This window comes from Anomalospiza imberbis, chromosome 17, assembly GCF_031753505.1.
Source record: "Anomalospiza imberbis isolate Cuckoo-Finch-1a 21T00152 chromosome 17, ASM3175350v1, whole genome shotgun sequence".
NCBI classification, from domain to species: domain Eukaryota; kingdom Metazoa; phylum Chordata; class Aves; order Passeriformes; family Viduidae; genus Anomalospiza; species Anomalospiza imberbis.
Window position 1 is genome coordinate 14,321,428 of NC_089697.1, and position 25,728 is coordinate 14,347,155.

The 25,728-nt window shown below is 51.0% G+C and overlaps 1 protein-coding gene across 2 annotated transcripts in view; it reads left to right on the forward strand.

Annotated features, from left to right (window-relative positions):
- KCNB1 (potassium voltage-gated channel subfamily B member 1) overlaps positions 1-25,728 on the forward strand; it is a 104,719-nt gene that overhangs the window by 50,932 nt on the left and 28,059 nt on the right. The gene's annotated exons all lie outside the window — the stretch shown is intronic.

Here is a 25,728-nt window from a genome sequence, read left to right on the forward strand (position 1 = left end):
CCAGGGCTGTTTCCCTCCCGGCTGCTGTTGCAGATGTGAAGGACAGATCTGGAGCTGGATCCTTGGCAGTACACTCCGAGGCTGTTTCCAAACGCCAGGAGGGCTGGCACAGCCACCAGCTAGTGGAAGGAACGCCATCTGAAGGATGCAGGGAACAGACAGAGTGGCAGGAGGGCAGCGGGGGTGACGTGACTCCGGTGCTGGTGCTGCGCTGGCCTTCACAGGAGATCTGAGCCCTGGGGCTCCAGGCTCTCTCTCAGCACTGCAGGTGCTTCTGAGGTGCATCAGCCCAGGTGGTTCCTCACCAGAGAGAAAACAAAACCGGCTTGCTTTGAGTCCAAGTGCTGCGAGGATGACATGCTGTACTGCTCCCAGTTCAACTGGAGCACGTATTTGCTTGAGGGGCTGGGGGGAGTTATGGCAACAGGGACAACACAACAGCAGTAAATGCCTCTCACATGCCTCACATCTCTACATCCCCACTGGCTTCAGAAGAACTATCCTGCTTCCACCAATGTGTGAGAGGAGACCCAAGGCTGGGAGAAACAGCGTGTTTCCTTTGAAAGGGGAAGCTAGGCAGCAAGAGCAGCTGGCTTTGGCAGTCCAGATAATAGCAAGTTTGAGTGGTAGATTATTTTCAGCATTTTGGCTCTGAAACAGTGATGAATATGAGCTGAACACTGAGGTTGGGCTCTGCTGAAGGACTGGCAATAGCTGCTGCTTGTTGGAAGAGGAGCATACAATGTACAACAAGTAAACAAGGGAGATCACAACACTGCACAGGATAAAATGTTCTCATCCCACTCCAGGGATCCAGGAAGAACAAGTGTCTTTTTCTGCTCAGGATTAATGGTGTTATTTGGGCTAATTATTCTGGATATTTCCCTCTTCTTTTTTTAGCCTTTTTGAAGAAAGGAAAGATATCTTTGTCTGATAAAATGTTTTCATTTGAGTCTTGGCTTTTCCAGATATTAATTTTCTACTCCCACACTTCCATAGTTCATATGTCATTAAATGAAATAATGAAGCCAGCATGGTTTGCTATTTAACGATTTAAAGGCTGGCTCTGACCTCACTCTTACATGTATTTGCTCTACCCTGTTTCTGTTGACTGCAGCACAGTCAGTCCCTCTTGGTCTCATGGAAATGGTAAGAGAATCTCTTCAGACCTTATCCCAAGCTGTGCAATGAATTTGCTTTTAGCTCCCATGAATGGTTTGGAGCCAGCATTTAACAGTACCTTTTAGAAAGCTGCCCCATAGATCACCACACTTTTTAGTAAATTTGTCCAAAACTATCCCTTCAAATTAGGAATATTATTTGGAAAAATAATAATAAATTAAAAAAAACCCACTGTTTTGTCAATTTCCCTGGCAGGAGGGCAGGGCAGATGGGAGAAGCCAATGAGCTGAGGAGGCCCCAACACAGCAACCCTGTCGGTCTCACACTCCTGTGCAGAGTGAGCTCAAAAAGGGGATGAGTTTTCCTGAGCTGTTCAGTGTGTGCTGACCCCAAGGGGTAACTGGAGTAAGGGGGACACAAAAACAGATGTGGGGAAGGATGGGACCCTCTTCAGGTCCATCCGAGGGCTGTGTCAAAGACTAAGATCACACCCTAGGGAAGGGATCATCTCCAGAGCTATTTTCTGTTTGTAGGCTCTTTCTGTGAGTGTGTTTCCAGTTGTATAACTACCCTGTGCAGTGAGTTTATCCTGAGAAGTGTTTGAAGTAAAAGCTCCAATGAATCTGTCAGGCACAAAGTGCTCTGCTTTCCTCAGAGCAGCACATTTGAGCTGCAGCCCACTGAAGTGCTTGAAACCACATCAAAGCCAAGGGTCTCACAGGCCAAGATGCACCTCTTGTTACAAGAGTTGAGAGGAAACCTTTTCCTTTTCCTCCTTCTCCTTCTCCTTCTCCTTCTCCTTCTCCTTCTCCTTCTCCTTCTCCTTCTCTTTCTCCTTCTCCTTCCCTGTCCCCTTTCCCTTGTCCAGGAGGGACACGGGAGCTGAGGAGCAGCAGGGAGCAGAGCTGCCCGGGCGGGAGGGCCGGGGGATGCAGGATGGATGCTCGGGGAATGCCCTGAGGATACAGGGGGATGCAGGATGGATGCAGGGAGATGCTCGGGGGATGCAGGGGGGATGCAGGATGGATGCAGTGGGATGCTCGGGGGATGCAGAGGGATGCCCTGGGGATGCAGGGGGATGCCCTGGGGATGCAGAGGGATGCAGGGGCATGCCTGGGGGATGCAGGAGCTGTCCAGGCTGGCACCGCCATGCCCCGACCCCGCTGCTGCCTCTGGACAGGCAAAGAATCCTTGTCCTCTGGGAAAGAATCGTGTGTAAATTAGTTTTCCTCTCCCCTCTGCGAGGGAATTGGCTGGAAAGGGCACAGTGCCGTATTTTTGGCCAGGCTGCTTCTTTAGCAGCCAGATTGAGAAAAGCCCCGGAGCCAGAGGGAGACCTCTGGTTGCAAAGGTAGAGAAACAGCTTAACTGAGTCTCAGCTGATGTCTCTGTTGTGATAGTTAAATAACTGGCTGACTCAGGCACTGCTCTGTAAACAGGAGCTCTCTGAAGTCAAAACACAAAAATCAGGGTTTAAGATTTCTCCTCCCTAGAATATTGAAGGGCAGACCTAGAAATATTGAGCATTTTGGAATAAAATCACATACTAATGACTTTTACAACTAATTCCTCTTTTTATTCCACCTGGACTGGTCTGTACAGGGGAGGCCTGGACTGAAAGGCTTTCAGTATTTTTTGGCTGCATTATCTTGTTTTCTAACTTTATTAAGATACTTCTCAAATACTGAATGTATCATATGGAATACATAGTTCTTGTTTCCTCTCTTAGGTCTCTCATAAAAATGTCTATAGGATTTTATAAAGCATAATGTTCTTTTTTAAACAAGAGTTTGTAACCTCTTTCTTAAGCAAGGGTAGGATGATGTAGAAGAAGGCAGCACATGGGAGCAGGAGGTGGGGACAGGGAGGCTTTGCTGGGAGGGCACGGGGCCTCCTGAATCTTCACATCAGAAACGTCTCACAGAAGTGTGTCAGTACTGAGTTTTGATGGGAAGTGTCAAATCATTTTTACTTTCTTGTTTAGTTTTGACAACATCAAAGGTGTTTCATTTTGTTGAGGTAAAAATGTTTCACTTTGATTTGATCATTTCAATTTGTGTCAGTTTGGCTTCTGAGGCTGATGAAAATACAAGCTCTAAAATGGGAATGTATAAGAGTATAAGGTGCATAAGCTGTTTAATTTTTTATAGTGGATTATGACTTTGTAGTTTTAGCACAACGCATCATAAGTCCTCAAACTGAAACAATTCAACATTATCAAAGTCCATTTTCTCATGCTCTCTTTTCTGTTGCTCCAAAGAAAACACAATGACAGCTCTCCAGACTACCACAAGTTTCCACAAAACAGATTTTTCTGATTAACATTGCTAAATTGGAGATAAAAACAGTCATACTTGTTAAGTTTGGAGAATTGAAAGCTCCTTGTTGTGCATAAAATCAGGGGATAAGAGAGTGGGAAATGTTCAGACTCTCCATTACAGTTTGTCCATCTTCCCCCATCAGAAGTGCCTTTGGGAGGAGGCCTGGTGGGGCTCATCAGAATCTACCTGTGGTTTTGTCCTTTACTGTGCATAGAAAAATTGAATTACCTTGGAGAGGTACTGCCAGTGCTGCCACTGGCTGGCTCATGGTTCAAGTTGAACCCACCTGTGCCATTATTTCCACTTGCCATGCTCCACATCTCTCCAGTAACTTTCCCTGGCCGCTGCCTCCTCGGTACAGCCCCGTGGGATGTGCAGGTTCCCTGAGATGGGCTGCTCAGGGACAGCCTCTGCTCGATCCCACTGCATCCCCGCAGGGAAAAGGGGGAAAACAACCCTGGGACTGCCTCACAGCAGCTCCTGTCAGGCTTTCAGGGGGAGTGGACAGCGACCTTATAACTATGCTGGCTGTTAAAGAAAGGAATCAGCTGGAAAGCACTGCAGTTTGGGAATGAAAGACAGTGTTTGGTTCCCTGTCTGTTCTGCTGCAGCTGGGAATAGCACAGCCTTGCTCTGGTGGTGTTTTCCACCACCCACCATCCCCACAGCCCCCGGCACAAGTCCCCTGGAAAGGGAGTAGGGTTTTCTCCATCATGCAAGTACCACGTTGGGAAGCAGCAGCTGCTCCTGGTGCTTTGTTCCTGCAGGAGCTCTGAAACAAAAATTCACTGTAAGTGACAAAACCAGGGGCCAGTGTTTGTCTTACACCACCAGAGTGGCCACAACTCTTGGTTGCGGTGTTTCCCCAGTTTGTGCCTCTCTGTGAGGCACAGCAGACCTCCAGGGCTTCACCCACAAAAATGGGGATTCCTGGAGCTTCCTGGCATATACACTCAAAGCTGAACCTTCAGAAGGGCTGTAGCTCTTTATCTCCCACACACACACGCTGAACTTTGTTAGGAAAGGCAGAGGAAATGTTCATACAATTAACAACTAATAACTAACCATCCCTCCCAGCTGCAGCTCTGGTGTAACCAGAGGTTTGTTCACTGCTTGGCTTCAGCTCATAGAGAACTGACGAGTCTCAGGTTAATTCTCCTGTGTGCCAGCCTTATCTTCTCTCTGAAGGAAATTATTAATAAATTCTTGTCTATCTTGGGGAAGCCATTCCAGATTTGCAATTTTTTTGAGTGTATATATTCTTTCATTCTCCCCTCAAGGCCTTTCAGTCTTATCTGAACAAAACATCCTTGTCATACAAACTATGTAAATTTGTGTTCACATATCTTTCTGCTTTTCTACTTACTTTGTAGCTCAACTCATTTCAGAACACGAATTCCTACAAAATAGGACAATGTTATCCTGGCACCTATCAAAATGATTCATTTCATAGGTTGTTTTTTGAGGAAATGGATGGTTCTTTAGCTGCCAGACCTTCAGCAGTAGAAGGGTTTGGAGATGTTGTGAGAGTTTTGACTTTTGGTGACAGTGAGGGCCAGGGAGAGGATGCCCAGGCTGTTTTCCTCCAGAGCATCCTCAGGCTGTGGTCAGCTGTTCTCAGCTGGTCCATAGGAGAAACTGGTTACAAAGAATGACTGCAAAAACCACCTTTAAAACCCCACAAGTACATGCTGCTGCATACACAGTCCAGGACACAAACAAAATCAGAGGGATAAAAAAGTGAGCATTTGGAATTTAGCCATAACTGTCTTTTGCAGCCCTGCAGCAACACAGTAAAAGCACCCTGTTGAGCTCTTCTGTAAAATTACATTACACCCTCTTTGATGGGAGGCTGGGGTTCCTCAGGGTTGACCAGGCAGCTGAGAGTTGAGAACATGAGGACTCTGCTCTCAGCCAAGGTGGAAATCCAGGTCTCAGGGTACCTAGAAGGAAGCAGGCAGTAAAAAGTAATGGAGTCTTTATTAATAGAACACTGATAAAGTCATTTGCCCTCTGGACAGCATGGTGTCCTCAATGGTCAGTTTGTCTCCACCAGAGATGCCACCTGGTGATGCAAAACACAAGCGATGAAAGGTAAGACCTGGACATAAGATATTAATAGGGTGGCAACTTCCAGAGGAAAGCTTACCTTTTGAAAATAATGTTATCAGAATGGCATATTCAATTTGCTTATCTCAACAGGCTGAAACTCAGTCTCCCCTGTTTGGGGCTATGTGTTCAGAGAAAGTATTTTTAACCTCCCCTCTGTGGCTTGCCTGCTGCAGATCCAGCAATGGTATGAATATGAAGAGAACACAGCCCTGAAAATAGCATTGCAGGTCCCAGTCCTGCACCATAATGTGCTCTGCGGGCTCCTTAAAACCACTCAGATCCTATTTTGTTGCTGATATCAGCTGTGCTGGCCAACCTGATGGCAGACTGAGGCTCAGAAAACATACATCCATTTTTCTCTCTAAAAGACGCGTCTGTTCCTTCTGCCATGGTAGAAATTTGTTGATCTTATCCTGTCATGCACATCTGTACTGCCAGCAGAAGGACAGTGCCTCTGCAGAAGAGGGCAGGGGGGTTTTATTGCTCCATGGGAGTTTGTGTCCAGGCCTGCCTACTCCACCAGGGTTTATTTTTACTTCAGAGAAGTCTGTGACATGGTTCCTAGCAGATGTGGGTAAGGAAAACGTGTCCTTTTGGACATGACTGGCATTGCAGGTCTGTGGGGTGCTAGAGGCCAGCAGGGCTTTGCAGAGCCTGGTCATCTGAAGGATTTTGGTCATCAGCACAGCCCAGCTCAGCCCAGCTGGCAGGCACAGTCCAGCCCTGGCTGCAGCGGGCCTGCAGAGAGCAGACATGGACAGAAACCAAGCAGAAATGAAATGGAGAAGGGTGAGACACTTCTTTGGAAGTCAGACTTCTTGAGTCAGCTGCCAGAGGGAGTGAGGAAGTTGTATCCATGGAACGTGGGCAGCGGCAGGGGCAGCCACATCAGCTCGGTCCTTGTCGCTGTCCTTGCAGAGCCGGGTGTGCCTGCGCCCAGCTGGGCTCTGTGGTAGGCACAGTGAGAAGGGCAGGCATTGTGGTTTCTAGGTACAAGAAGCACAAAGCTCTCCATGCATGGACTGAGCGTCCTGGCCACTCCACTCTTTCACCACTTGTTTCAGGAAGAGGAGATTTCTTGCATGGACCATTTCAATCAGAATGGTCTTGTCTGAAGGCAGGATGTTGACAGGCAGCATATCTGGGCTCTGGCCCTGACGTTGCCACTGCAATTTAATTACACTTAGACTAAGTGATGTGTCCTGCTTCTGCCACTGTCCAAACTGAGAGCTTGGACAGAGCAGCTGTAACTCCCTTGTGCCCTGGGTGGTTGGGTTTGCATTGTTCCTAAAGCAGAATATACCTGCACATGTGTCTATAAATAGGCTTCACCCTTCCTCAAACGTGAGCTTTTGCAACTCCTCATGTAATGCAACATCCAATACTGCAGTCACCTGGTGTGAGATATTACTAAGCAAACAAGCATCACCCAAGTTAGTCTGAGGATCTGAATATTCCCATTCTGTCCCTCTCTAGACACACACCACCAGTCTGGAAGCTGAGCAGGAGCCACTCAGGGGCTGAGCTGCCATGGGCAGGCAGGAGGCCGTGGGGATCCATGGATCTGCACCTCCCAGCCCCTCTCAGAATCCCAGGTCCTGTTCCTTCACGTTCTCGGGTGGCAGCCAGCCTGTCTGTGCTGCTGTGAGGTCACTAGTCATGTCTGTGCTGGTGGTGCAGCAGCAGTGCTAGGAGCTGCCCTTGGAGGAGTTTCCCAATGCTGAGTGCCCATCCCTCCCTCCCAGCCCAGCAGGTCCTGTCACCTGCCATAGGCACTGACCAGAATTGTACAGAATTGTGTCCTGGTCAGTGCCAACACACCCCACAAAACCGTCAGGAACTCAACCACTGATTTACAATTCGGGTTGATCCAACAGAAAATTGGATTTTGCTCACGTTTGTTCCCTGAGGCTGTACTGTCTGGTCCTGGCCGAGGCCAAGGTAGTGCTGCTGACAGCATGGAAGGGCTCAGGAGCTCTGGGGCTGTGCCAAGACACAGTTCTGCTGTCTGGGAGTTAGTCAGGGGATTAATATGATAATGGATTCATCCATAAACTCACTTCCCTGAGCTGGGTTTGCTGGTTTTTGGGATATATCCAACCATCCAGGAAATTCTCCCCACGGCAGAAGGACTGGATCTCCTGAGCACTGCTTGTCCTGTGTCCACTGTGTGGGAGAGGAGATGGTCCCAGGCAGGGGCTGGGCATGGCAGCCCGGCTGGCCTGGTGGCATGTGGGATGGTGAGCTTTTGGAGAGGTGAAGCATGGGAAATGGATAAATACTTGGTTACAATTTTTTAGAACACTGAAAAATCTTAGGTTGGCAGAAGCCAAACTGTTTCTCTTCCTAACCCTTCTTTACCCCATTTTCTCCCTCTTTTCTTCTTTTCCATTTTTCATCCTTTCCCTGTTTGTTTTTCCTTATTTTTAATAGGGAAATAGAAAGGATTTGTTCAGTGAAATTAGAAAGCCTATCAAGAACTGCATGTGCTTTATGGATGTTTTCATAAAGAGATGATTGTTGCGACAGAATGCTTGAGAGAGGAAAACAAGAGTGCCATTTCAGCATCTTCTGTAGCATGAGTCAGAGAGATTGATAGATACCCTCTTGCAGTTAGAATTTTTATCAGCATGCCACTGGCCTTGGCATGCTGTGAATGGATGCCATCTTCTTGGAGTGTTTAGTCTTTCACAATGCTTCAGAGAAAATAAAGATGGGCTGGAGTCACTCGCCTCCTGACACTGAAGGGAAATTTGTGTTTTATGCTGCCTCAGGCCAGGCTTTCAAGCTGCACACTCCAGGCATAAAAGCCATTAGGCATCCCGGCAGAGCTCAGCAGAGCTTACGTATTCCCAGGGCTCCAGAGCACCAGGAGTGGACTGAGGCTCAGCAGGGATGAGCACTCCAGAGGCATGGCCCAGCTCTGCTGGTCTCCCCCTTCCTGGGCATTCCTGATCTGAGTTTGCAGGTAGCACACCAGGGGCAGCCTGTTAATGCCCAGTGATCTGCATCAACCCAGCCCTTCCCTTCCCTGAAGGAACCTGCCCTTCTCTGCTTCTCTTTCCTTGGGGCAGACACAGACCCCCGACTGACCCAGCAAGTGCCAAACAAGCCAAGGCACCCTTCAAGGAGTTCAAGCAACTTCATGAAAATCCTGCTACCATACAGAAAAATTACATTTTTTTCATTCTATAGGATCCACTTTGATGAGCCAGGGAGAATCTGACACTTGTACCAGAGCAAAGAGCAGATTGGAATGTATTTTTTCTTTGAGGCTTTCCACAATGCTTTATGTATAATTTTCAAAATTCAGCTCCTGAGTAATGCAAGAGGCTGCTCAGAGGAGGCTGTCACACAGGGAATTTCTGTGTCTTGCCCTTACATTTCTGGGAAGCAGGGGTAGCAGTTTTCCACAAAGCACCTTTGTGGAGCTCACACCAGCACGGGGGATGCAACGGGGGAAGACATCCTGTGGATGAAGCCTCTGAGGGGGTCTGTCTCCCCAGAGAACTCGGGCTCTGGAGCACGTGCTGGAGCCCGGGTTCTGAGCAGCATTTCAGCTGCCTGGGAGCTCCCGCATCAGAAATGCTGCGCCGTGGCTGGACCTGACCCGTGCTCAGTGCCCTGGGGGTTCAGGCTCTGCCTGTGGCAGGGCAAGGGGCTGAGCCCAGCAGCACACCTGGCCAGCTCCGGGCCGTGCCCCTGCCCAGGCTGGGCTGTGGCTGTGACAGGTGGCACGGCAGGGACAGGAGCCACGGGGGCTGTGGGATGGGGAGGGCACCCCTGGGAGGGGGTCCCACAATGTGCCAAACGAGCCAGCCTAAGCTGAGCATACAGACAAGCCACTTGTAATTCAAAAGCAGCCTGATTTTTCCTTTAAAGACCCATAATATGCGGGTTTATTTTCTGCAACTCTTCCAGGCCGGTTACCCCAACTGTTGGCAAACTGCAAGGATGAGGTTGCCATGGATACGCTCCGCACTGATTCACATGAAATACCTCATTGCATTATTCCCAGAGTGGTGAAAGCCTTTCACAGCTGATAATTTTTAAGAGGATGACTCATCGTTAAATATATCATGGCAGCTCTGCATTGTTTGTTCTTCCTTGGAAGCACAATCTGGAGATGGGCAGCTCTGGGTGCTCTGGGGCTGGGGCACGGGCAGGGCACGGAGCCCTGCAGCCACACCTGGCCAGCTGCAGGGAGAAGTGCCACTCTGTGCCACAGCCCAGCAGAGCCCACGGGAATGGCCCAGCCTGGAGCTGCTGGGCAAGGGAACGGCCCGGCTGTGGCAGCTGCTGGGGTGTTTCACACCCACCTCCCGTTCTGTAGGGCCGGGGCAGGCGCACCCTGCGTGAGCCCCGTGTCCGGCAGGGCCCTGTGTACCCCTGTGGGGCACTCGGTGCCCCTTGGTGCCAGCCAGGACACCAGGGTGCCACCGCGGGCACAGAGCCAGGGGAGCCTGGCTGGGCACACCCGGGCAGGGTCTGCTCCCGGTCCCCTCCCAGCTCCGAGCCCCGTTGTCGTCGGTGGGTCGGATGGACGGAGATGAGAGATCTCTGCAGTCAGGTCTTGGAACTTGTGGTTTACTGCAAAGGGTGTGGGTGCAGGGCCCTGCTGAGAGCTGCCAGCCACAGCTCGGAGCAGGCCGAAAGAGCAAGAGAGGCAAGAGAGGCAAGTTCCCGTTACAATACAATAAATCTTCTTCTGTCCTGAATATTCTAATTTTCACTAACCAATCCAGTACAAGATAAAAATCCTATAGCATTTACATACAGCCTACAAGAATCATGACATTACCCTACTGTGTTACATTTTAAACCCTACTCTTTGGACCCCTTCTGCCAAGCTGGTAGGGTCTGCTCTGACCCTTGGAGCTGTCTGCAAGCAAAGGGTGTTGTTTCATCAAAAGGGGATTACCTTCAGCCGGTTTCATTGTTTTCCAGTTGTTCAGTAACCAAGGCTTGGTGTCTCAAAGCTTGCTTTCATTTCAATCTCGCTTACAGTTTCCATATTCTCAAAATCTTTTGCCAGGCAATCATATTTATAAGGCTTTCCTGTTTCATCTTCCCCAGCTCCCCATCCCCCTTGGGATCACTTCTGTGCCTTGCAGTCCTTTCTCCTTAGCCCACTGCTTATCCACTCCCTGGTAGGTGCCTGAGAGTGTTGGAGCATTCCCAGCTGGATGTTCAGAGGCTGGAATACAACCCAGAGCTGGGGGACATGTCCTCTGGAGTCTCTGAGATCGCTGCCAGCCCTGGAGCCAGGCAAACACGCAGGGCACTGCCTGCTCAGGTTTTGAAATGGTGCATTGAAAGAATGCGCAGAGAACACAATAACTTTATTTTCTGTAGGAAACAGGCCCTTTCCAAATAGCTGCCTGCACACAGGAAGGAGCCCAAAACCAAATGAAATGAACAAAAACTGGGCTGTGTGTTCTTGACTCCAGGCCAAAATAATTCTCTGTTATTCCCAAGACAAAACTGTTTCCTCTGTCCCTAAAAGCCAAAGCTGTACATTTAATGCATAATTAATGTGAGATTTTAGTATACATCAGAGCCTAGAGTTGTGTGAGGCACAAATGGGGCTTCCCAAACAAGGCTTTTGATTACCAGTCATTTTAAATGCAGGAAATAATGGCACTTCTGAGTTCTCCAAGCCCTCAGAGAGGAACTTCTGTCACAACTGATGTTTCCTGCTATATTTGGCTTCCAGTCAGCATAGCAGCTTCCTCAGGATGGATGGAAACACAGAGGGGCTGGAATCACTGTCAGACCCTGAGCACAGGGGATGGAGACCCACTCCGTGCTCTGCCACTGCCCCTCACCACCCCGTGGCAAAGCAGCACACCCCAGCACACCCCAGAACACCCCAAACCACCCCAAAACACCCCAGCACACTCCAGAACAACCCCAATACACCCCAGCACACCCCAAAAAATCCCAGCACACCCCAGAACACCCCAGCACACCCCAAACCACCCCAAAACACCCCAGTACACCCCAGCACACTCCAGAACACCCCAGAACACCCCAGCACACTCCAGAACACCCCAAAACACCCCAGCACACTCCAGAACAACCCCAATACACCCCAGCACACCCCAAAACACCCCAGCACACCCCAGAACACCCCAGTACACCCCAGCACACCCCAGCACACCCCAAAACACCCCAGTACACCCCAAAACATCCCAGCACACCCCAGTACACCCCAGAACAACACAGCACACTCCAGAACAACCCAACACACCCCAAAACACCCCAGCACAACCCAGAACACCCCAAAACACCCCAGCACACCCCAACACACCCCAAAACACCCCAGCACAACCCAGCACACCCCAGAACACCCCAGAACACCCCAGCACACCCCAAACCACCCCAAAACACCCCAGCACACTCCAGAACAACCCCAATACACCCCAGCACACCCCAAAACACCCCAGCACACCCCAGTACACCCCAGAACAACACAGCACACCCCAGAACAACCCAACACACCCCAAAACACCCCAGAACACCCCAGTACACCCCAGCACACCCCAGAACAACCCAACACACCCCAAAACACCCGAGCACACCCCAGAACACCCCAGTACACCCCAGCACAGCCAGCACACCCCAGCACACCCCAATACACCGCAGCCCACACTAACACACCCCAGCACACACTAACAGATGCTACAGGTCCTGGTGGGGAGGGAAGGAAGGTGCCAGAGGAGTCCTGCTGCATCCTGTCCCTGTCTGAGGGGTTTGGGTTCAGGAGGACGCCTTGCTCCGCCTGCCCAAGGCAGTATTTGTCATTATTAGCCCAGTCAGTGTTCCAAGCCCTTCTGCAGGGCAGAGGCAGTGACCAGCGCTGTCAGCCCGGGCAGTGCTGGCTGGCAGAGGCAGCCTGGCATGGCAGCGTGCCCTTGTTCTCCTCTGGACTGGGGACAATTCTGCCAGCACCTCCCGGGCCAGCTGAGCCCCCACACTCGCCCCCCACCTGCCACCAGCTCTTCACCATGTCACAGGGAACCCTCCCTTCTAGCCAGGCTCATCCCAATCCTTATTAAGGGTTTGCTTCAGATAAGAGCATTGAGAAAACATGATCTCCTTTCCCCTTTCCTGCTCCCTCTCAAAGACACCGTCCCCTCCCCAGTGGGAATGTGCTGTCTGTAAATCCAAACCCAGCACTGTGCCAGGCTGTCTCCCCACACCGGGCACGTTCTGGCCCCACGCTGCCTCCCCCTTGCCCTGCCCAACCCTCGGTGCCCTCCAGCTGAGGCACAGGCTGCTCCCTCCCCTCCAGACCCCTCAGCTCAGGGGGTGCAGCGAGGCCCGGGGCTCACAGGGGGCTTTCACCAGGAGGCCAGGGTGTCCCTGGTGTCACAGAGGGCTGCAGGTGTGCAGTGGCCAGGGGCCAGCCCGGCTGTCCCTGGTGTCACACAGGCTGTGCAGTAGCCAGGGGCCAGCCCAGCAGGAGCTGGAGGTGAACCCACTCTGTTTCTCAGCCACGGAGGCCCAGTGATCACCAGAAACAGGATGGAAGAATTTGAGACAAGCAATGGCGTTTTAAGAGTCAGAACGTCCTGATACAGTTAAAACACCTCAGGTTCTCCTTTTGCAACCCGTAACTTGACATTTGCAAGTGTTCAGAGTCGGACCACGGGTCAGTTGGCTTTGCCTGCACCTGGAGCCACGTTATCTATTGAATTCCTTAATGTTGCACTGCTTTTTCCCTTAACAAATTCAGTCAAAGGCATTTTGACCTGTTTCCTAATGCACTGTGCTGCAGCCTCAAAATGTTACTGGATGGTGCAGCACAGCACTGAAGTGCTTCTAAATCTGCAGGGTAGCACACACCTGAGGAGTGGAGGGGAAATGTGGCTCCAGTTTTGAGTGAAGGAATTGTATAACGCTGGAAACCAGGGAGGAGCAGAGTGCTTCCTGCCTGGCTCCTGTGAGCAGCTCCAGCCCCCCGTGCAGTTCATGCTGAAAGCAGGTTTGGCTGCTCTTCTGCACTGTGGTGGTTCCAAGTTTGGGATTAGTTTGGGCTGATGTAGCTCCCAAAGGAGCAGATCTCAGCTGTGTGCTGAGGCCAAGAAGTGGTTTGCACCCAGAGCTGGGGGTGCAGGGCAGCAGCTGCTGGGATCCCTGAGCTGGGGTTCTGTGGGGCAGGAGGGGTCAGTCAGTACTGCTGCCCTCCAGGGAAGGAGCAGCTCCCTGAGGAGCTGCCTGAGCACTGGGCTGCCCACAGGGTGAGGTGTGTTGCCTGCCTGTCCTGGACAGGACTACCAGTGGAGGTGTGTGTTGTGGAAGAAAACAGCAAGGGGATACTGTGTTCAGTGAAGTTGAGATGCTCCAACTTTGCTTTGGTTTTGGAATGACTTTTCTTTCCAAGGCTTATCCTATTTTCTATCACACACTATTTCTTAAGATCACAATTGGAACAAACTTTTTCAGTATTCTCAAAATGTTCTTATTTATCTGAAACATATTTTCAGAAATGTTTTCATGCACTAAATGTCAAAATGTCCTTACTTCCTATGGAAAACAAAAAACCAGCCTCTTGACAAGCTCCAGTCTTAGCACGGAGCTGCTTGGTTAGTGGCAAAGCCCTGAGGCTGCATGCTGGAAACCTTCAGCTCACTTCATTGCCCACCAGAAACTGATAATAATTCCATAGACCTATTGTGTGGAGTGACCCTTAGTCATATTGTCTAAGCTGCTTATCACCACAGACATAAGATGTATATAGTAATCTTCTTATGCTTGCTGAGAAACCTAAACAAGGCCAGCCCTGGTCACTTGTCTGGCTGTAATAAGGTTACTGGGCAAGGAGATGGAAATGTTGGGAAAAGCTTGCTGGATATTTCCCATTTAAGTCAGTGTACTTATTTCTGTCTTAAGTAGGTGAATGTAGATGGTTTCCTTGGTAGTTCATGAGTCTGTATCCATCCTCCAGAAAGGAGAAGGGATGTGTAGGACACCCCATGGGCTGTGTAAGTCTGAGTGCCTTGTACAGGCAGGGTGAATCTGTTCCCTCTGTCCTCCCAGAGAGTCCTGCAGCACCCACCAGCTGCTGCAGCATCACCAGACCCTGCTGGCTGACAAAGGGGTGTGCATGCAGTACGTGCTACGTGCTGATTTTTGGTAAAATTAAATCTGAAGGTACAAGCTGCGAGTCACAGGTTGGCATTACCTCTGGATCCCCCTTCCTTTCAAAAAAGGGGCCAAAAAGGCCATCAGGGCTTCATACCAACAGGTTCATTCCTGTTCCCTCCACAAGCTCCTCACAGAGGCTTCCTCTTGCACATCTCCCCTCCTCCAGCACCTGCATGTCTTTAAGAGACAGTTGAAAAAATTAAAAGAGCCAAGGAAGAGTTAATGATCTAAAAGAAAGATTTACACCTCATGTTCAAAACTCCAGTAATGAAGTTTTTTCCAGTAAGGAGAAAAAATGTTTCAGAAAAAACCTTCTGTTTTTTCCCTGGGGAAAATACAGACTAGTTACACTAGTAATTCCCAAAGTGGGATATACAGAGAACACTTTTGGAGTGGTTCTTTGGAGAGCAGTAGCAGTCAGTGAGGGAAATTTTCTCCTGGAGTACTCTGCATGGAACATTTGGAGTCATTAGTTCACATAAGAGGGGTCACTTTCAGGGCTCAGCCTATGGGTATGGTGCCCCCTGGCAAAGGCTTTCCTGGGCCCCAGCAGGGAGTGCAGGAGGGGCTGGGGTACATCTGCAGCAGGAATGACCTCTTGGCCTCTCTTCTCCGTCTGGGACCAGCAGAGATTTGCATTGGCACCAGTAATCATGCAGAGCAAAACAGTTTTTAAAAATAAACTTGGAAGCAGGCACTGGCCCAGTTCACCATCAGGCTGGACACGATGGATATGGAAACAGTCATGGGAGGGGAGGGCAGGAGCACGGGGGAGGCATGGCAGTGACCCCCTCAATACAGACATCAGTTTCCAGAAGCACAAACCTAAGACTGAGCAATGCATTTTTGGGATAAAACCAACCCCCTCAATTGTACTGAATACTTGCAGATCATATTCAAAAAATGCTCTGGGGAAAAAGTCCCTGAAACAGTGCTTAAAGGTGAGGGGAGCTGCTGGTCTGCTTTGTCCTTGCTGCCTTGTGTCTTATCTGTGAGAGATTTCTCCCCGGGTTTGGTTGACACCAGGCCTACTGCTGCCAGCGTGGAATAGCAGATCAGCTCTCCTGAAGTAATTACCTGGGACATTAAGCTTATTAGGCATGTGTTTGAAGACAGGGAAGGCAGGGGAAAGCTCACCCCAGAGGTGTTGGGGCGCTGATTGGTCACTTGAGCCAGCAGAGGACCTCCGCTGGCTGGAAATGCCTCATCCAAGATTGTCACTCCTTGGACTTGAACAAGGCAGGATTATCAAGGCAAAGGGGGCACCCAGAGCTCAGCATTCAGCCAGGCTGTGCAGCAGAGAGAACACTACTTCTGTGTTCTCCTGCTCTGGCTTGGTTTCTGGAGGTGCAGAGCTGGATAAAGCACACACAAAGCCGAGCCACAGCACCCACCTTGCATTTCCCTTATGTCTCAAAGGTGAATATTCTGAAAAGGCCAGTCTCCCCATCCCATCACAGAGTGTCAGTGACCCCATCTTCTCCTTGCCCTCCCTTTCTCTTTTCCAAGTGGTCTTGAAAAGCAAGAGGCAGCTCACTGCAAACAAAAAGGGGAAATTGAGAGGCCTCGCTGGTTTTGATTGCACTGGGAGATGATGATGATGGTGATGATGATGAATGAGAGCACTGGGATGATCCATTGTGCCCCTCTCTGTTGGCACAGACAAACCTGGCCCCCCATGTCCATGCTGACAGTTTGGCTCTCCCTGCAGTGAGTGTGTCACTGTTCATTGTTCATTTATGAAAACAGAAGAGGGCCCTTGGGAAGTGTGTAAAATCTTCCAGAGACAGCAGCTCCTCGGTGAGTGCCCGGTGTCACAGCAGCCACGGGGCAGGATGACACACCGTGGCGAGCTCAGGCCATCAGGGCCTCAAGGGGTGATGTGATGGTGCTGCAACTGCTGCATCACTTCTGTGACATCCTGCTGTGCCACAGCCCAGCCTGCCGCTCACACACTTTGTAAGGTTTCCTTACAAAGGCATGGTGATGGAATATCTGTTGTGCTCAAAAATCTCTTTAAAACCAAACCACTTGTATCCAGCCCTTTGCCCTTTGGCAGATGACTTGACTTCTTTTTCACCTGCTTAACCCAGGAGTTTCATTTTGTGAGCAGGGTGTCAGGTCTCATTTACCTAAAAGCTCTCAATGCTGATAGTGCTTGCAGATACTGCTGCTGTCATGGCAACGAGGTTATTTATGCATCATAGATACCTGCTTTTCTTTTCTTCCCCCCACTGTTGCTAAGTGAGATAGGGTCAGAGGGGCCATAAAGCGGAGCAGGAAACTCCCATCCCCACACACGTTCATAAGCCCTCCAGACCTCCTTCCTGTCCCCCTGACCTGGTTCAAGTCCTGGTACCTGCCCTCTGTCCGTCCCTGCCTCTGGCAGGAGCAAGGGCCAGCAGAAGGCTCTGTGGAGACACAGCAGCCACGCCAGCTTCCCTTTCCACGCAGGCTGAGCCGTGCTGGGCTGCAGGCAGGGCAGGCCCTGCCAGGGACCAGAGTGCTGTTGGACAGGCTGCCTTTACTTACCTGCCCTCCCTTGACTCGCTTTGTAACGTGTGCTTAGTCAGGTGTCGCTGTTCAGTTATTTAGCAGCAGGGCCACTGCAGAAACAGGCTGACAAACAAGGCTCCAGGGCTACAATTTCAATTTAGTTAAGTTCTCCTTCAAATTCTTTCTGGTTTCATCTGTCCATTTTCCATGACAATGAGCAAGAACCAGAGGTCAGAGGGCAAGCCAGGGAGTTATTTCATTTAAATTAGATGAAGCCCTGTCAGCCTCAAGCACCTCTCCAGTGAAGGGTTTTCTACAGAAGAAGCCCCTTGCTGGAGGAGAGATGTCACATGTTCCCTGACAAACCTCCCTCTGCAGACCTTGGCTGTTTTCCTTCACTGAGGAGCTTCTTCTCCAGACATAAATCAATTCTATTTACATGTAATATTAAGCCCAAAAGGTGGAAGAACCTTCTCCATAAAGAGTGGAGTAAGTGGCTGCCCAGAATTCACTGTCAGATTAGGATCTGTCTCCTGACAAGTCAGGAGCTTCTCTTCGCAGCCCCTGGCCCTGCCTCAGTGGCTCAGAGCTGCTGCCCACAAAGGCCTGGGCTGTGCCAGGTCAGCCCCAGGTGTTGTAGGGCTGGTGACACCGGGCAGGAGGGCTGGCAGTCGCACAGAGGTCCCAGAGCCCAGCGTGCACACGTTTGCTGGGAACTCGGGTGCCAGGGAGGTCTCTGGGGGACCCCGGAACCCTGCCGGGTGCTGGCACAGCCCTGGCTGCTATTTGCAGCCCACCCACGGCCCCGGGTGCTCGGCCCCTCTCCCTGGGCTTGTCCCTGGTTTGTCCCTGGGGTTTGTCCCTGGTTTGTCCCTGGTTTGTCCCTGGGGCTGTCCCTGCTTTATCCCTGGGGCTGTCCCTGGTTTGTCCCTGGTTTATCCCTGGAGCTGTCCCTGGGGCTGTCCCTGGGGCTGTCCCTGGTTTGTCCCTGGTTTGTCCCTGGGGCTGTCCCTGGTTTCTCCCTGGTTTGTCCCTGGGGCTGTCCCTGGTTTGTCCCTGGGGCTGTCCCTGGTTTGTCCCTGGTTTGACCCTGGTTTGTCCCTGTTTTGTCCGTGGTTTGACCCTGGTTTGTCCCTGGTTTGTCCCTGGTTTGTCCCTGGGGCTGTCCCTGATTTGTCCCTGGTTTATCCCTGGAGCTGTTCCTGGTTTGTCCCTGGTTTGTCCCTGGTTTGTCCCTGGTTTGTCCCCGGGGCCGCACAACCCCACCGGCTCCATCCGTGGCCGTTTGAAGCCCGTGCCCAGCGGCTCAGCATCCTCGTCTCAGGGTGTGGGAGCGGGGACCAGCAGGGCATCTCCCTGCGCTGGGCGTGCCGGGGACAGGCAGAGCCGCACCCCGAGCTCCCGTGAATCCCCTCCTGCCCCCGCAGATCCCCTCCCGAGTCCCGGAGCAGCATTGGAGCTGCTCACGCCGGAGCCAGGAGCACCATCCCGGGAAAAGGAGGGCACGTGAAGGAATAACAATACTTTCCTCTTATGTAACTCTTGCCTAAAATACTTCAAAGTGGGCCTATAGATAAATAATTGAAGATAATACAGAATTAGCTGTAATTTTGTGTGTCAGAAAGTAGCATTCCCCATTGCTTCTGTGCTGGTTAGGTGTGGAAACCATCCTGGCTGTGGGACGAAATGAGGCCACGTGGCTTTGGAAGCACAAAGTGTGCTCACATGCACTGCAGCTACTCAATGTTTAGAGCAAAAATTATTTACTGGGGAAAAACCCGCAAGAATTCTGAATAATGAGTAATTGAGAAATTTCAAATTCACCCACAGGCAGTTTGCAAGGGTGGGAAGGGGGAGAGGGGAAGCAACATTTGTCAGATAAATTATTTGTGAATTAATCACTCGGTTCTCTGAAGTCGATTGGGAGCTTGCATAAATTAGACTATTCATGGAGAAGACCAAGTCTTTCTTTAATAGTCTCTGAGAATGGTAAATTCATGAGCTGAAAGCACTGATTATGATTCAAAGGGATAGGGAGGGGAGAAAATCAAGTCATAATTAGTCATTTAAATTGTGTCAAGTAGCAAGAAACTGATTTTAAACTAGTCCAAACAGAAGGGAAACGATTCATTCTGATTAAGTCAGTCTCTCTTGCCCTTTTAAAGATTTATAAAGTAGTGTCAATAAATTATGGTTCTTGGGACTCAACCTATAAAAACAGCACAGAAATGTAATACAATAGTGTCAGACAAGTGGGTTTGACACAGTAGGTCAGAAATTAAATGTATATTTATTAAGGAGGTATGTAATATGTCTCATGTCACCCCAGTATGGATCAACTGTCACTTCTCTAAACTCTCCTCTTCACGCCCGTTGTTCCCAGGTGTTTCTCTGACTGCTCTTTTAATACTGAAGTTGAACCCAGTTTGCTCTGTCATAAGCTTAATTACTCTGCAGAAGCACTTCTTGTAAAGCTACGTGATCGGGATTAATTGTGGTGCTGGTGAATTATGCAGCATACACATACAGACCCGTGTGGAGTTTCCCCTCTGTCCCAGTGCAGCATGTGATCCTGATTTCCTGGAGTACAGTTTTCAGCTGTTTTCCAAGTTAAGCAGACAGGGCAGACCTGTGCTTTAGGGGTCTCTTTTGCAGGCAATGAGTGGAAGTGATGGTACAGGAGAAGCAAACAGCAAATTTGCTGCAGAATGGTAAATTCAGTCACACCGGCTCCGGTGCTGGTGGGATGGGGGAGGTGTTACTACATTATTAGAGTTATTGCAATTAGGAAAGCATCAGCAAAGAACTCTGGGTTCTCTCACACCTTCACCCAAATTACTATCAGGGTGGGCTCTGAGCTGGGGCAAAAATAAGACATGGGGCTATGCTTAGGGGAGGACAGACTGTATTTAAACTACAAAGTACTGAACCTCTTCTGGGTTTGATGCAGAGCTAGCAGAGATAATAGTCTCTCACAGTAAGACCAGTTTTATACAGGATTTCCCAGCATTTTGCATCAAGGAAGAAATGTTCTTGTGTATGTCTGGGTGCTGGGAGTGGCTGAGCTCAATTCAGCAGAGTGATTGAACAGATGCTTCAGCTTGGGTCCACACAAGTCTCACTGAAATCTGTGAGACTTAAACACATGCTCAGGCTGTTTGTCAGAGCCTGCTGGGAGTGCTCAACACACCGCGTGTGCACAGGCTTCCCTGCCTGGCAGCCAGGGCTGCCCTGGGGCCGGGGGGCTGCCCTGGGGCCGGGGGGCTGCCCTGGGGCCGGGGGGGCTGCCCTGGGGCCGGGGGGGCTGGGGGCAGCCCTGCTGCACAGACCTGCCCGTGACTGTGTCTCCAAGGGACCGTGTGAGAGCTGCCAGCTCTTTTTTCCTCCACCTAGCAGACCCGCTGGCTGCAGCAGTACCTGCCTTCCAGGTGCAGAAGGCTCTGCTTCACCAAACTTCTCCAGTCACCCAGTCCTGCCCTGCTCTATTTTCAGTACCAATAAATCTCCTGTAGACATCCCCTTTGTCACAGCCTGTTCCTCAGCTTCTAGCTCCATAGATTCTTTTCTGTTCCAAATGTAATTGCTCTTCATCCTTTTTTCCTGCTGTCTAGAACCATAGCTCATCATCCTACATTTCTCATTATCTTAATTAAACCAGGGCAAGTCAAGGGCCTGTTTTATAACCTGACATTACCCTGTACATCTTTTTTTTAGCTCAAAAGATATGAATTAATGCTGAGATATCTTCTTGGAGGAAATTGGCACCTCAGCTCCCTCAGTCTGCAGTACTCTGCTTGTCTGAGGAGGGCTGAGTGAAAAACTGTGCTGAGCAGTCTGATGTGCCCCATCCCACCAGGGAAAAGCAGTCTTCTCCACAGCAATCCAGCTCCTGCCGCCTGCCTCTGGTGCTCCTGGGTGGCTGCTTTGGGAATCGTATGTTGCAAACCACTAGATCTACGTGCTTATTTGATCAGTTTGATGTGATCCCAGTCTGTTCGACTCTGCTCGCTGTTGTGGCTGGTGGTTGGTGTGTTGGTTTTATCTGCATTTCTGACATGCCAGGTGCTGTCTGCCTGGGCAGCTGCAGCACCCAGGAGCTGAGAGGGCTGAGAGCCATCCCCAGCAAGAGAGAGGAGGGACAGAGAAGGGAGGCAGTACCCTTAGCACATCCGTTTGTCAGAAAGATCTTTGGGTTTATGCAGCCCACGGAGCACACAGGCCACCGCAGGAGGGTGGCTCGTGTCTCCTGCCCCCTCAGCCCTTCACTTCTCTGTGCAATGAGCTGTGGCATTTTGTGGTGTTAGCACGGACGGGGGCCTTGAGACAGCAGAGACCCGAGTCACAGAGTTGATAGCTTTGCTCTCCTCACGTTAGGGGGTGTTATACTGGAGGTACCTGGCTGCCCTGCCAGCACAGCTCTGGCCCTGGCCAGTGCAGGGTCTGCAGATCAAAAGAGAGGTCTCCAGCTTGGGAAAGGCTTTGGGAATTGTACTCGAGGGCTTGGAGAAACGTTTATGTGGTATTAGACATGAGCCACCGAACACCTTTCCCTAATGAGCTTTGGAAGTAGAGCACCATCTGGGCCAGCCTGCAGCGCCCGTGGCACATGAGCAGCCCGGGTGTGGTGGGGTGCAGTGGGAACCTGCCCTGGGTCACACCTGAGACCCCTCGGGTGTGTCCTGTCCTGTGTCACACCTGAGACCCCTCAGATGTGCCCTGCCCTGTGTCACACCTGAGACCCCTCGGGTGTGTCCTGTCCTGTGTCACAGCTGAGACCCCTCGGGTGTGTCCTGTCCTGTGTCACAGCTGAGACCCCTCAGGTGTGTCCTGTCCTGTGTCACAGCTGAGACCCCTCAGGTGTGTCCTGTCCTGTGTCACAGCTGAGACCCCTCAGGTGTGTCCTGTCCTGTGTCACAGCTGAGACCCCTCAGGTGTGTCCTGTCCTGTGTCACAGCTGAGACCCCCCGGGTGTGTCCTGTCCTGTGTCACACCTGAGACCCCTCGGGTGTGTCCTGTCCTGGGTCACACCTGAGACCCCTCGGGTGTGTCCTGTCCTGTGTCACAGCTGAGACCCCTCAGGTGTGTCCTGCCCTGTGTCACACCTGAGACCCCTCGGGTGTGTCCTGTCCTGGGTCACACCTGAGACCCCTCGGGTGTGTCCTGTCCTGTGTCACACCTGAGACCCCTCGGGTGTGCCCTGCCCTGTGTCACACCTGAGACCCCTCGGGTGTGCCCTGCCCTGTGTCACAGCTGAGACCCCTCGGGTGTGTCCTGTCCTGTGTCACAGCCGAGACCCCTCGGGTGTGTCCTGTCCTGTGTCACACCTGAGACCCCTCGGGTCTGTCCTGTCCTGTGTCACACCTGAGACCCCTCGGGTGTGCCCTGCCCTGTGTCACACCTGAGACCTCTCGGGTGTGTCCTGTCCTGTGTCACACCTGAGACCCCTCGGGTGTGTCCTGTCCTGGGTCACAGCTGAGACCCCTCGGGTGTGCCCTGCCCTGTGTCACACCTGAGACCCCTCGGGTGTGCCCTGCCCTGTGTCACAGCTGAGACCCCTCGGGTGTGCCCTGCCCTGTGTCACAGCTGAGACCCCTCAGGTGTGGGGCTGCAGCTTGGCTGGGAGCTCCTGCAGGAGCAGGAGAACCTGTCCCTGCTGGGGGAAGCCTGTGGGCTCAGTGGCTGTGAGGAAAGGCTTAGAGACAGGCTGTGCTTTAAATTCCTGTATTCCTGGAACAGCATGTGGGGAGCAGGAGGGCAACAAGTGCTGAATACAGAGGTTTTATTGCACTGAAATTCACCTTTAAAATCCCATGTAAAGGAGATGTTAGTTCCAGGAGCAAACAACTGAGTACTCTGATTTTACAGAGAAGCAAGAGATTTAGATGATATTAGGCTTTATTTTGTTACTAAACACTGGCAGAATTTTTAAAAATTTTTATTCTTAAGTGAAAATATATTTTTAAAACTTGCCTTCCCCCCTGCTGTCTGACCACTGCAAGACATTCAGCAATATTAGCAAAGCTGATGTCTGCTAAATGGCCTTATTTCCAACAGCAATGAGCTGCATTTAATAATGAATTAAACATCATTAACCAGGGAAGTTTTTGGTGAATGCTTCTTCACTATCATTGTACAGCAGTTATCACGGGACTGAATAGCTCATCTCTGTCCAGCTGCAGCATTTGTCATTATTTGGAGGAGCAGTAAAATCCCTCTGGTGCAGGAGGGCTAATAACATTAAATGACACCAAGTAAGGTTTAACAATGCAGACCACAACAACTAAGGTGCTCGATCCTGCTCCACCTTGTTTCTGTCTGCAAGGCCCAGCTAGCCTGGCTGTGTTCCTGCAGTCAATGAAAGTCTCCCTCAGTAAGATCAAACTCATAGGCACATGAAGTTTCTTTATTAAAAATTGATACATGCAATTAAAGATAAAAGATGATAATGGAAGTAATGAAGCTGTTTGGTATTTGCAGTTTTTATTATGCTTCTCCATTCCTTAGCAATGAGACCTTGCTGACTTCATCGTGTGTGTAGGGTCACATTCACAAAAACACAGTTGATTGTCTTCCAAAAGGTCGTCCCCTTAAAATACTGTTGAAACACAACCTATTTGAAACAGCAGCTCCTCGGCTTTGTACCTGTGTGTACTGTTCAGCAGAGATCCCACTGCCTCCAGCAGCTCCTGGCACAGAGCAGCTGCAGCAAAGCCCAGCTCAGTGCCCAGGCTCCATGGACGGGGATGGGAACGGACGTGTGGGATTCAGCTGGGGGTAAACACCCCAGACAGCTGCAGCTCCCGGCTGGCCACAGCCATGAGCAAACCGCTTGTAAAGCACCTCCAGAGGGTCAAATCATTGCACAAATCACTTGCCAGACTTCAGCTGGCGTCCAGAAGGGAAGGAAGCATGTTGCTGATCCTGTTTGAGGGACCTGTTGGAAACTGGGTGCTGTGGTGGGCCACGGGTTCTCCCCAGGGTGCTGGGGCTGCTCTGTTCCCAGGCTGTGCCGAGTGCTCAGGTCAGTGCAGGCATGTGCAGGACTGGGGGAGCTGTTCTGCAGCGTGCCCCCACTGCAGGGAACACCAGGGAGCATCTCCATCCTCCCCGTGTGCCCCCAGTGCAGGGAACGTCTCCATCCTCCCTGTGTGCCCCTACTGCAGGGAACACCAGGGAACATCTCCATCCTCCCCATGTGCCCCCAGTGCAGGGAACACCAGGGAACATCTCCATCCTCCCCATGTGCCCCCACTGCAGGGAACACCAGGGAACATCTCCATCCTCTCCATGTGCCCGTCACGTGCTCAGCAGCGCAGGGACCAGCCTGGGCACAGGGTTGCTCACAGCCTTGGCTGCCCAGCCGAGGAGGCTCCTGCCAAGGCTGCCCCTGCTGAGCCCCTCGGGGCTCTGTGCAAACACCGTCAGCTCCTGCTGGTGTCCCCGTGAGCGAGGGCTGAGCCGCTCCTTCTCCTGCCTGTTCCGTGATCAAAATATTTACAGCTCTGTGAGTGGGGCTGGCAGCAGCCCCAAAACTTTGCTCTTGATAGTAAATGTCACATTTAATATTGATGATGTGGGCTACTCAAGTCACACTTGGATGAGCTAACCATTGGGAACGACATCTATAATAGGAAGCTCCTAAAATGTGAGCTCCCTTATATGCACACATGGCTTCTTTTTTATAAAAGATACCGAAATCTAAGCAATTCAATAGAATTGAATGGATGCTGTTGGCTGTTGTATGACCAGGAAAATTATCTGCAGTCCAGGCTGGTTTGTTATTCACCTTAGCAGTGCATGGCCTGCGTCCTGGTGGGGCACAGAGGGGTTGTTTCACAGCCCACAGGGAGCAGAGCAGCGCGGACACCGCAGAGGGCCCTGCCTTGCCAGACCCAGCTCTGCTCCCTCTGCTCCCTGTGTAGTCCCAGTGTCCCCACGTGTCCCCTTGGTGAGACGGAGGCTGCCAGAGGCTGATGCCACAGCAGCATTACTGCTCCTGGATTTTCTCTTTGCTGTGCACTGAGGTGGAAGTCAGCGACTTTGCAGGGATCCAGGCCAGCACTGAGACAGGGAGAACCAGTTGGGTCTGCATTTTCACACCGCTAACACACAGCAGGGAGAGCAGCACAGGGATTTCGTGGTGTTCTGTGGGCACTTACCATGAAGGAGACTCTGTACAGTACCAATATTACTGGAAACAAGAAGTAAATACAAAATTACACAGACCATCAGCATTATAGCTTGACTTAAAAGGGTTTCTAATTATTGGGAGATAAATTCTCTACTCGGGTGTCTTTGTGCAAATGCTGGCTGTTCACAGAAATTCAGTACTTCCGTCAGACCCTGCTATCGGCTCTGTCACTGCTGTGTTGATCAAGTCACTGAATGTTATGTGTGACTCTGGAGTGCACTAAAAATGGCTGGTTATGGACTCCAAAAATCCATTTTAGGTACCCAAAGCAGACAGGAAGGTTCTGTAGGGAGGAGTGTTGTGCACTAGGAGCGACAACATCTGTAGAAAGGG